Source organism: Spinacia oleracea, chromosome 2 (assembly GCF_020520425.1).
Source record: "Spinacia oleracea cultivar Varoflay chromosome 2, BTI_SOV_V1, whole genome shotgun sequence".
Taxonomy (NCBI): Eukaryota; Viridiplantae; Streptophyta; class Magnoliopsida; order Caryophyllales; family Amaranthaceae; genus Spinacia; species Spinacia oleracea.
The window spans coordinates 14,529,494-14,542,877 of record NC_079488.1 but is presented as its reverse complement, the minus strand read 5'-3'; positions in this window follow the sequence as shown (position 1 = coordinate 14,542,877).

Genomic DNA, 13,384 nt, shown 5'->3' with positions numbered 1-13,384 from the left:
ATTAAAATCATGAATTAATTTAAATACGACTGAAATTAAATTAAACTTTTTGGATTCAATTATAAATTTATATGAGCTTTAAATTTTAATTAAATTTGTATGTTTCCGGTTAGACTAGAAATACATTTTTATGTTTAAAATTAGTAAAGCATATGAATTTATTGGTTTAAGTGGGAGCCCTTTTTAGTCATAAACTCTTGATTAGGTCTACAAATCCTTAAGGTTAAAACAACTTGATTAGAATTAATAAGGACTGAATAATTTGCAGATTATTGGTGCCCTTGATTAATTGCTGCAAATGTTTATGTGATGCATAATGTGTTTTACTAACCAGCTATGTGGGCCATTCATGATAATGAATGGGTGAATGGTATATATTGTATATGTACTGTTTTGCAGGTTATGAAGTGACTAGTATGGCCCAAATAGGATAGATAATATGGTCTGCATACCATTAATTTGAATGTAATTGGTCTAAAGTACCAAAGTTGTTTTTCAATTCAAATATGGTCTGCGTACCATCAAATAGTTGTAATTAGTTTTAATTATAGCTTATCCTATTTGAAGAAAATGGTTCCTCCCACGGAGATTTTCAAGACGGTCTTTGAAGTTAAAGCTTCAAGATGAAGTCGGGCCATACTAGATCACATTTATCTTATGCATGTTTTAAGTTATTTATTGCTTTTAAATATGTCTTAAAATGCATAAGATCAAAAGCTTGATTATGTTGCATGATTAAGGATTTTAGTTCACTTAAAATATAACCAACATAGTAAGAGCCTTAAGTTCCAAACTTAAAAATTGAGTTAAAAGGTGCCATGCCAAAATATACACTTGCTTGGATATCCTTTACATCAATCTAGTAATAGTTTTCGCTCAGCGATGTGTTACATATTGGTCCTAAAGGGGCAAGGTACACAAATAATTGTGAGTACATGTTAGTTTTGGTGAAACTCAACGATATAAGTAAGGAGTCCTTTTATGTCGTGGCAAATTCGATAGGTTTACCTAATAAGTTCTTAGACGTGCCTATCAACCAAGAATAGTTTCTAGACTATTAGCAAAAGGTTTTTGCTTACCTAAGATATTTTAGGATTGAGTCGACAAACTGTGCTTAATTCTTCAATGATTTTAGGATCTTGGAATCATTTTATTCACACCTGCCGGAACACATAATTCGAATAAAATGCTAATAACTTGTTTAAATTGCATGATTGCTTTCATTTTCAAGTTATTATTCATGATAAATGTTTAGATTTTGCATGCTTCAATGTATGTTTTAATTATTGTTTATAATTAAATATCTTGCACTGCAATAAATCCTTTTAGAAAGGTAACAGTAAATTTCCTCGATTGGTAGTGAATTCAAGAACGATTCACGGAAATGAGAGAAAATGAGCGATTTAAATGTACGTTTCTTTTAGCGACTTTTATGGTTGTTTTCGAATATCAAAGTCGAATGGCAAACCGATTGGTGCTTGTGAATTCAAAATACAATGTAGTTTTGAGATCATAAAGCATTGAGCTTAAACGCTCAGCTTTACCAATGGTTAACAACCTAAACATCTTTGTCCATTTAATTCTCGAATGAGTCTAGTCCCTAGACATTCGAATAGATCGATGCTTAGAGAACTTTAGAAGCTTCTGGTAAGATCATCTAGTTGAAGCAAAATATTCAACATAAATTAAAATGGTAAAAACCTTGTTGGTGACATTGGACATGTCTAACAAAGTATAAAAGTCAACACTAAAGAAATCAATTCTTAAGACTATAAGAAAGGGTACAAGAAATAGGAAAACGAGGAACAAATGAAAGGAATTTACGATTCCGTTTCTACCTATAAGTTTATGTTTAAAGAGAAGTGACCTAGCAATCAAACTTCCTTGATATCATATACCGCTTGAGGTTCTTACTTCGGTAATAACTCAAACAATGGAAGCTAGGATACACTAATGACCTACAAGTGGGAAATGAAGCATGGCAATGCTACATTAGTTGTAGGGTCATCTAGTTTGTTTTAAGTCCTTTCAAATGCTGGAACTTAATGGCTATTTTGTTCCATAATCAACATACCTAAATTTCTGTTTTCAAACACAGAAAGACTCACATTCAAGAAAAACAAAAACAATGTTTGTTTGTTTATTTGAATGAAATGGTCAATTACAGGTTGAGTCAATATGCTTGATTAAAACAAACAACTCTTTAAAGAACTTTACTAGGTTCAAATCAACCCCTTGATTTGAGTTCCACTAATCTTTGGCATTGTTGCTTAGACCATATCAACAAATTAACATTCAAAAGCTCTATTTTGATGGACTTTTGAAAGTTCATTGATTTCTAGATCAATTTAAGACGACTAGTCTTACTTGTTGAAAGTAACAAAAGATATGAACTATTGTTAGAACGCCTAGACAATAGAGTTCAAAGCTAAAGAAAGGTTTTATGACTTTATTATTTCACACAGATTTGAGTGAATATAGGTTTATTTACTCAATGTGATATAAGTTTGATTCTGTTTGGCTAGTTCAAAGATTCAGAAGTATAAATCCCACTTGGTAAGAAATCATAAAGATCTAGGTTAGATCATGTTGATGATTACTTAAATCAAGAATGATCATCAATGATTGTGTAGTAAAATTCACAATCTAGCTCCATAAGATATGGCATATCTAAGTTGGAATGATCGAAGTCGATTAGTACTTGATTCGATCAATTATGGATCATAAAGACTTTTCCTTTAATTTCTAAAACAAAATGCTCAACTACCACCAAACTAAACTAAATTCGTCAAAGCTATAGAAAAGAAATTTCAGAATATCTTTTCGATAATATATATCTAGAGAGTTCCTAAACTCAGTGGGAGCTTAGTGTTTGTTATTCAACAAACTAAGGCCCAAGTATAGATATATGTTTCATTGTGATTTATTCAAATGAGACACAAGGGTATTGTTTCTACCACGAATTTTTGAGAACATAATGTTTGTTTGCTCGAAATGATGTCCTTTTGGAGATTCGTTTCCAAAATGACAAGTGGGAGAAAATAGACCTCGAAAGTCTTCGAGGCGAACAACAAACATAAACGGACATTCCGGAGGCTTTTCGAAGTTCTTTAGAAAATCCGAACACGTATTCTTTAAGGACTTTAGAAGTGGCTTTAAAGAATAGACATATCTTAGAAGACTTTACAAGTGCTTCAAGGAGAACAGAATATTCAAAGGACTTTTAAGTGGCATTGACATTCTGTTGTTTGATGTTCTATACCCTTGTAGGCATAGAGTTCAAGTCACTGAAACTATGAGATTCTTCTATTAGATAGTGAAGAAACATGGAGTTCTGGTCACTGAAACTATGCAATTCTTCTATTAGATAGTGAAGAAACCTACAACTTGCAGTCAAACTATTATCATGTAGATTAATGAGTTTGTGACCTGTAAGAAAGCTATGACGAAACCCAGATTCCCTAAAATGGTTAGAGGCCATATATTGACTCAAATGTTTTAAATGGTTAGAGGCCATAAAAAATACTCAGTGTTTTGATGACAAAATTGAAATTTTGTTGATTTGCAAGAATAGTTTCACACCTATTGGTTGCAAGTTTGTTTTAAGGATAAAAACCATAAAACATGAAATTGTGTTAACACACAAAGCTAGATTAGTTGCTGAAGGTTACAAGCAAATTCACCGTGTGGATTGTGTTGAAACCTCATGCATAATCGTAATGCTTAAGTCTATAATTCAAGTAATGATTGCATATTGGTACATATGGCAATTGGATGACAAAACGTATTCCTCAATCAAATGTTGGAAGAAAACTATGTACATGGCATGTCATAGGATTTGTGGATCCAAATAATGCTTGAAATGAATGCTAGCTTAAGAAATCTAAGTATAGATTTAAGCAAGAAATTGGGAATTAGAAATGTATTTTAGTGAAGCTAATAAGTATTTTAGTTTCATAAAATGTACATGATTCTTATAGATATATAAGAAGTTTAGTGGGAGTACATAAAACTTAATTGGTCCTATGTGTATCACACACATATCTCTCTATTGTGAAATAACATTCAAATGCTAATGACTTAGATTTGAAATTATTCATCAATGACGGACCAAGGCGAAACTTAGTACATACTGGGTATTAAGATCTATTTACAAAGATCTTATATTATTGTTTTGGATTAAGTAATGGCATTTACTAAATCAAACACGAAATACTCCATTGGAGATATTCGACCCATGTGAATAAATCTAAGTAAAGAATGTTTGAACTATGTATAAGCATTTACTAAGTTAAACATCAAAGCATTTACTAAGTTAAACATCAAAGGATGTGAGTAAGAATTTAGCTGGATTTAGTATCTACTGAAACTAGATGAGCTAAAGTTGCATGAATAGAATTCATTTGGAATTATTCTGCAAAAGAATTTATCATGTATGATATAATATGAGGATCGCCAAAAACGTATCGTATGACTTTAGGCATGACGAACATATACCAATCTCTATTGATCTAAGTAAAGATCAACTAGATTGAGATCAAGAATACTTATGGTACTTGAAAAGGTACATAGGAATAGTTCTTGATTCAAGGAAATAAAGATATGCTAAATATTGATGCTACACGCATAAACACTGGCAAAGGATCAAGCAAAGACCCTTTGGAGTTAACCATTGATAAGGACGAGCTATAGAGCATCGTGTTTTGAAATGGCAACATGGATTGGAGACCATGAATTGTTGCGTGGGAAATTAAATATTAATTTCTATGTTCTAAGATACAGCTGGAAAGTCTTCCACATATCTGTGAACTGCTTGGATAAGCAAATCCAAACAAAGCATCACTAGCAACCTAAACAGTTGAAGTAAAAGTACTTATTGCCTAAGAAGCAATAAAACAGAGTTGTTTATATTAATGAGTTCTTCATTGAACTTGGGTGGATCACATGTCTGCTAACTTGATGGTTCTTCATTGCAAAATGCGTAGAACCACTATCGAACTAAGAAAGACTAGATCACATAATAAACAAACTCAAAAGATCTTATCATCATAAGAACATTCGATGAAAAGGATATTAAGATTGGCAAAGCATGATAACTAAACCTATGCAACAAGTGAGAAGCAACACTCACATTGTAGCACTGGAAATCAAGCATAGCTTTGAATTCCATGAAATGTTTTAAAGATGGGTTAGAGGCCCATGGTTGTAAAACATCAGTGTTGAACATTTATCATATATGAAATGTATTTTCATATTCCATTTAATCTTGGTTTAGTATTAAATGATGAGTCCCTTCAATTTGACGATATATTCAATATAGACTGTCAGGACCAGTCATGTGACTAAGAAATGTCTATCAAGTGAACTTGAATGTCAAAAGTTGAAAATGGTCCCTAGTCGGAGTTTTCTATAAAATTGGACGCATAGAAAACGTTAGACGATTAGAATGCAGGATGACTAGTAGTTCTGTTTCTTGAACTATGTGGACATGGCAATGTCATAATCATTTGCATATATACTTACTTTGGGAAGACTAGTATCGGACAAGACCTATGAAACTTTACTGTAAGAGATGAAAATCGGTCATAAGTAAATTTCATTAAAATTATTAGACACTAAATCCTCAATACCTGAGTGATTTGAGATTACTTGTTTGAGAACTGGTTGCTTTGACGTTGACCAACCGTCGCACCGTAAAAGGAGGCTATAAAGGCAACGCTCAGGTAATCACCTATCAAACGAAGTCTAATCTCAAGATCGCAAGATTGGGATTGTCCTCCCATAAATCGGGATGAGATGCTTAAAAGTTGTACAAGGCCACTCGGAGAGCTAGAAACTGTGAAATGCATGGCCGTGCTCGGATGAATCATAGGCTATGATTATCTGTTTATTTGATCAGTTGAACTCTGAAACCGAGGAACACCTCTGGACATAATAAGGATGACAACTCTTACCTTATGTTCAAGAGCAAGCATCGAGCGACAAAGGAATTAGGAAATGCACACTTGTCCCTAAGGACAAGTGGGAGACTGAAGGAAATAATGCCCTTGGTCCAAGTATGCATTCTATGTTAAGTCTAATAAATGCGGTTCAGTATTAATTAACAAGTTAATAATTCAGTGAGATCAAGTGAGCTGAATGCCTAGCTAGAGGCCGCTTCAGTTCAAGTGGAATTAATGATATTAATCCACAGCTTACTCTTGACTGAACCCGTAGGGTCACACAAATAGTACGTAAACGGATCAAGTATTTAATGGCATTAAATACTCCATCTATGGATATTCGGAATCGACGGATCTTGGTTTCAGTGGGAGCTGATATCGTCACAGGCAAGAAATGAATACTCCGGAAACGATGATATTGCCGGAAACGGAAATATGTATCGTATCGGAAATATAAATATTTTCCAAGTCGTAGATGTTGCCGGAAACGGAAACATGGTACGTATCGGAAAATATTATCGGAAATGGAAATATTGCCGGAATCGGAAATATTGCCGGAAACGGAAATATTGTCAGAATCGAAAATATTATCGGAATTGGAAAATAATTCCGGAAACGGAAATATTAAATATTTGTTCGAAACGGAAATTAATTCCGGAATCGGAAATATTAAATGTTGTTCGTATCGGAAATGAATTCCGGAATCAGGAATTTAATTGGAAGTGTATCGTACGAATTAGCATCGGACGAGGCCCGCTAGACGAAGGCCCAGCACGAAGCCAGGCCATCGCCCAGCGAGCCGCACGCAGCAACGCACACTTCGACCAGACCCAGCGCAAGGCCAGGCCCAGCCAAGGGCGCGCGCGCACGCAGCACCGCACATGGGCTGTGCGCTTGTCGTGGGCTGCAAGGCCTGCGCGGGTGCACGGCTTGTACGATGAGTGTGCGGGAAATCCTAATTCTATTAGGATTCGTGCGAAGATTAAAATCCTAATCTTATTAGAATTGCTTTGTTATTTAGAGTCCTAAAAAAGTTCTAATTAACAAATCCACATCCTAGTAGGATTACAATTCCTTTTCCATACCTCTATAAATAAGGGCCTAGGGTCATTATTTATAAACAAGTTTTCAAGTATTCAAAACTAGGATTTTTAAGCAGAAAAATCAGCCATAACTCTTGCCCATTTTAGCCGAAAATAAGTAGTACCTTAAGGGCGATTCTAGTTGGTCAATCTTAAGGCGGATCCGGACGTGCTGTGGACTATCTACGGAGGGACGACACTTGGAGTCCTAAAGACTTGTTCTTGTTCGGTTCGGGCGCAGCTAGGGAAGGCACGCAACAAAGAGTATGCATCGAAACTATGCTAAATGATTATGTGTAAATAATATGTTTTCCTGGCTTTATGGTTTTTCCGCATGATTTATGAATTGTCATATGTATCATAACCTAACACCTTGGCCCATGCCTTGTCATGCTGCTGAGCGAGGCAACGCATGTGTGGCGCAGCATCCATCGCTCCCCACGCATGCTTGCCTTGTTCGCTGCACGTGCTCGCCTGTTTCCCCATCGCCCACACGCGTAGCTGTAGACACCTACTTTTGTCCCCATTCCCGCAAGGGAAAGGTTCGATGATGAAAACTTAAATCTCCACTTGACAACGCATCTCCTATAAAATAAACGAATCTCGATTCCCCATTTCATTTCACCCGAAACCTACTATTTATGGAAACCTGCTAAAAATAGTAATTGTCGTAAAAGGTAACTTCTAAAAGTGGCAAATCATAAAAGATAGAAACCTGTCAGAATTAGGTGTTGCACTCCAACATAAATCCTAAATGAGATAGAAAACCGCGAGAATCCTATTCCTAATAGGATTCGGAAATAAGAGTTACGTATTAGTTAAAATCCTAACGAGCCTAGAGTTCGTAACGGACTCAGACGCATTCCGTCATAAAATTGATACGCGCTAAAAGACTCGAATTAATCTCAAACTCTACGGATTTCAGGAATCCGAATCTGACTAAAGAAAACTGCCCAGACCCTATTTTCAACGCCTGGTTCTGGGCGCCAAAATCTTCGGCGCCCAGGCCTGGGCGCTGAAAATACCTGGGTACGTGTTTTTTCCTAATTCTTTGTGGATTAGAACTCTGCAATTCTATCTTTCCACGAACTCTTTCCTATAAATAGGCCCCTAAATTCGACGTGAAAGAACACACAACAACACACAATTATATTCAGAGTATTGACTCCAACCCTTAGCCTAAGCCTCTCGCTGTGAAACTGTTCATGCGTTCTGTCGCAATCGATCCATAAATCGAACAGAACGTATGCTGTCCCATAATTGAGATTCGTTAAATAAAAAGGAGAAATAGCAAAGTCAAAGTGGTTAGTTTTCTGAGAACCGTGACGCACCTCTCAAGGGTGCGTCGTAATGTGTCCCTTTTCGATGATTTAACTGCTTTCCTCGCCCTTTTTATGAACTGTTAAACTAACCTAATCTGATTGTTCTATCACGCCTAACAAATATAATATTTTTGGGAAATCGGATTATCATGCTAGGTCCCTTAATGCTATTTAAATCAGATAATCACGATCGAATTAGTGTTATATGTTGCATATTGCTAAAACCAACTCAGATTAGTTTAATAGTTAACGCATGTCCCTTCAATTATTTATGCTGAGCTAGTAAGGATATCCTGCCTCTGGAGTTATCGACGAGCGAAGTACTCCTCTCGGTAGTTACAGTCCCCCGAACCCTCAATCTCTACCTTGCGGGTGTATATTGAGAGATCCCTACACCAGGGATCACAAGGGAACCTACGGCCGTCGTGGTCAAACATAATTGCACTCCCTTTATGTCACGATAACCGGGTTTTGTCAGTTTTTCTCATTGTCGTTAAAAACTAAATGGTGACTCCTATATTACTATTCAATTGGGTGTATACTCACAGGAAATCCAATTACACTTGATTGAATAAAAAGAATCGTCACACCCACGAGGGACAAGGTCACGCATTAGCCTCGCGCTTTTTTCGACCCCCTCACAGTGGCGACTCCACTGGTGATAGTGAAGGAAATACTCGTGCTTGTAGGTAATAAAAATAGCCGAAGGGTGAAACAATCCTACCCCGCGTTTATTTCCCCATCAAGTTGGGACGACCTGAAAATCAGCATATTAATGTGAACGGGCAGAACATCATAACGAATCTCGGCTCCCTCGGGATTTGGGACTAAGGATACCTTTTTTCGCCAATAGGGGGGTGCATACGCCGCGCATGTTTCCCACTCGGTACTTGTGCAGGTAGTACACCTATCCCGAACCCAATCGCTCGCTCATTAGGTCCCTCTCGCCTGCACGCCCCCTTGGCTTGCACTTGCGGGTTGGCCTCTTGAGCGAAATTCGTCTGTTGAAGACACTACCTCGACCGGGGCATGTGTTGGATCTACGATAGAAGCGGTACCAAGCCAGGCGCAAATAAACTACCCATAGAAGCCTATCATAAACTACGTGGCATATTTAATTTTCAAATCCATGTTTGTAATGTAGTTATGTGTAGCGAAATATGTGATTGTGTGTGACAAACTATCCTAGAAAACCAACGACCTTAAAAATTGCCCAAACATTCATAGACTAATTTGCCAAAGAGTTATACCGAAACACGTGTTCCGCAAACCCGAATGATCGCCACAAAATAAGCGACGCTGGGGATGGCCTGTAACGAATCCCACAAACGCTGTTACGCGTAAAGGACGTTATTAGGCAAGCACGCAAGTCGAAGTCGCGTAAACAGAAGACAGAAAACGAGAACCAGCCAGGGACGCATTTTCAACGCCCCTGGCTGGGCGCCAGAATTTCTCACGCCCCTAGCTGGGCGCTGAAGTTGCTGCTTGGCCTTCTGGTTAGGCGCAGCAGCCTCGGTGCCCGAGCGAAAAGAAAATACGTAGCGCAAAAAAAAATGTTCATCAAAAGAATTGCTACGAGGGCGTAAGAAAAGCACTCGATTTCAAAAAGCGACTCGTGAAAAAATTAATAACTCTTTGTGTCGTTGTTGGGCCTCCTACGACGGCAATGCTCGGCACCAAAACCGAACATGCTAACAACTATGAATGTCACACGGGTAAGTGTTTCGAAAATCCAAAGAATGACCAAAATAAAAAAAAACCAAAAAGTGTACCGACAAAAGAAAGAGTGAAAAACCAATTTAGAGAGTCGAAGTCTAGACTAAGTAATGCTTGAAACTTTGGGAACCTAAACTTTAGCTTATCTTATGCCTAGGACTGGTCCTGCCACTTGGTGCTGATCAGGGAATCAACGGTTAGTGCGTCTCGAAGATACATCACCAACATCAGGTTTAGTAACTCCAAGCTCCGTCCGTCGTCCCTCATTTCAAGGATCTCCGCTTCCCCAACCTCGATTCGCACCTTCAAACATGTCCATCGAAGATTTGCGAGACCAGATGGTCCAAATGACCCAACTTATGGGCCAACTGAAAATGGAAAATGAAGCTTTAGCGGCTGCGCAAGCCAAAAATGACCTCGATAACGAGAAGAAGATTGAAAAAATGGTCCTACAGCAAACCATGGGGAGCAAATACTTCTCCCTCGAGCCTGAACCTTTTCTGGCAAATTACCAGAAAAGTTCAGTTCATCTGACTTACCAAAGTTCAAGGCCACGGACAACCCCCGTGATCATCTACTAAGCTTTGTGAATACCATGAACTTGAAAGGCGTGGACAAGTCCATGTACTTACCTGCCTTTCCTTTGTCCTTGGAACCTGTGCCACTCAAATGGTACTATCACCAGGACCCTAAGCTCTTCCCCACTTGGGAAGACTTTGTCAATGTCTTCATCAAGCAGTACTCGTCGAACATGGATTTCCAAGTCACCATGCGCGAGCTGGAAGTTCTCTTCCAAAAGAAAAATGAGGGTTTCACAACCTACTTTGCTAGATGGAGGGACCAGGCGGCCCAGCTAATCAATAGGCCTCCCGAAACAGAATTGGTCCAAAAATTCATTGACAACCTGGACCCGGCTTACAGACAACACCTTAGGTACCTGGGATTCGACACTTTCAAAAGAGTTTATGATGTGGGAATAAAAATCGAGGACGACCTCGCCAAAACCATACAGAGCAAACCCACATATAAGACCAACACCTATAATCGGGGTAACACATCCCAAGCCCAAGAAGTCCATGCTGTAGAAGAGACTCCCACCCGAAGAAACCCTGTAAGATGGGTCCGAGACCGAAAGTTTGCCCCACTCGGGTCAACTTTGGTACAAGCCTTTGAAAGACTAACCAATCAAGGAAAGTTGAGACCTATAGGCCCCACCCGTGACCCTCCTGTCAAAAACAAATATTGGGTCGAAGGTACTTACTGCAAATTCCATCAAGGAAATGGGCATGACACTGAAAACTGTTGGACTCTAAAACATACGATCCAGGACATGATAGAGGATGAAGTAATACCTCTCCCTAACATTGGCAAACCCAACAACAACAAGAGCCCACTCGGCTCTTGTCACATCTCTCTCGACCAACCAGAGAATTTCGACCCCACGGTGTATATTACACCTCAAGGCGCACCACTCGCTGTGGTCCCTATGGATCGAATCGAGAGGGAAGTGTGCGGTGTGTGGAACGATGATGCTGAAGATATTTACCTATCTCAAGTCTCGGGCCAGGACTTCTTCACTGAAACTTGGCCCGGGTATGCTCTCATTGACACCACCCCTCAGGAGCCTGAGGTCGACAACCTAACCCGATCCGGAAGGATATACCAACCGGATATTCACCCGCCTCCTATGGACGACATCCCGGTCAGGCAAACTCCTGAGAACGGACGGCACGCCACCGTCGCGAAGTCATTGAAAATCCTCTCCTAAAACAACTAAAAAGAACCAAGGCTGAGATTACCATCTGGGATCTTATGTGTACTTCAAAGGAACATCGCGAAAAGCTTATTCGCTCACTTGACCTCATCTCAGTACCTACAGATATCACACCTGACTCATTGGTTAGCCATGTCACGAGAGATGCCGGAGAAAAGGCCATAGTTTTCACTGATAAAGACTTACCCAAAGAGGGGGGTGCTCACAATAAAGCCCTTTACCTAGTGGTTGGATGCAAAGGACAAAACATTCCCCTAGCGCTCGTAGATAATGGTTCGGCGGTTAATGTCTGCCCATTGCGAACCGCCCATTGCTTGGGGCTAGGAAGCGATGACTTCCAAACCTCCACGCAAGGGGTACGAGCTTATGATAACTCCCGAAGGCCTGTATTGGGGAAAATCAACCTTACCATACAAACCGGGCCTGTGGCACGCACCACGGAGTTTCAAATAATCGACATCAAGCCCACTTTCAACCTCCTCTTGGGGCGACCTTGGCTCCATGACTTAGAAGGTGTGGCTTCTACCTTGCACCAAATGGTTAAACTTAACCATAACGGGGTAATACTAGAAATCCGCGCCCCTCCTCTCGACGACAGTTGTACTATGGTTGGAACGGCTGAAACTGCAGACGACCTTTATGGGTTTCAAATGGAAGAAACAATCCAATTCATCGAAGATTATGATCCAGCATTCCTAGACCCGCATGCATCCCGAGTCATCCCTAGAATGCTGTTAGCTCAAGGCTATTTTCCAGGAACCCCATTGGGCATAAGGAACAAGGAATGCACATTCCATCCTTTTCCCGACAAATCTACTCCCTTTGGCTTAGGTTATGAACCAACGGAGGAAGATATTGTTGACCGCCTATCTAGGCTACGCCTTAACAAAACCAAACAAACCACCCTCCTTCCCCCATATCAAAGGACCCTTAACGGGATGTTCGTTCGGGAAGGAGAAGAACACCCATGCTGTGATTTACCTGAACCCTTCGTTCAGGATGGCTTGCTAAAACCCGGATTTGAAATTTTCCATGACTGCCACACCTTGGATGAGGCACCCCACCTCGCCAAGGCTAAAACAGCTGAAATATTGGACATTGTTTAACGAATCGAGGCCTATGGAGAACGAGACTGTGATAACTACCCTAGCTTTACAAGATGAAGGTTTCGATCCAACCCGGTTAATCTCTCTGCATCAACACTAGAAGAGGTCGAGAACGGATGGGTGAAGACATATCAGTGGGTCAACGCAAAAGGAATGGAATTCAAGATGAGTACCGGTGAAGGACCGAAGTTTTATGAGACTAAACCCCAGGCTTGAGCCATATAGAGCACCATTAGTAAAAAGCGCCTAGTAGTTCTTTAGATTGATAGAAAAAATAATAGAGACTTTAGATGGTCCTAAGGCCCCTTAGAATATGGGTCAGTTTATTTCAGTGTGTTTTCCTTACTTTCCGAATCAATAAAGGAGTAATATTTCTCCTAAAAATCTTATTCTAACACTAAATAAACACCAAATGTACTTGCAAAATACAAAAATAAAGAAG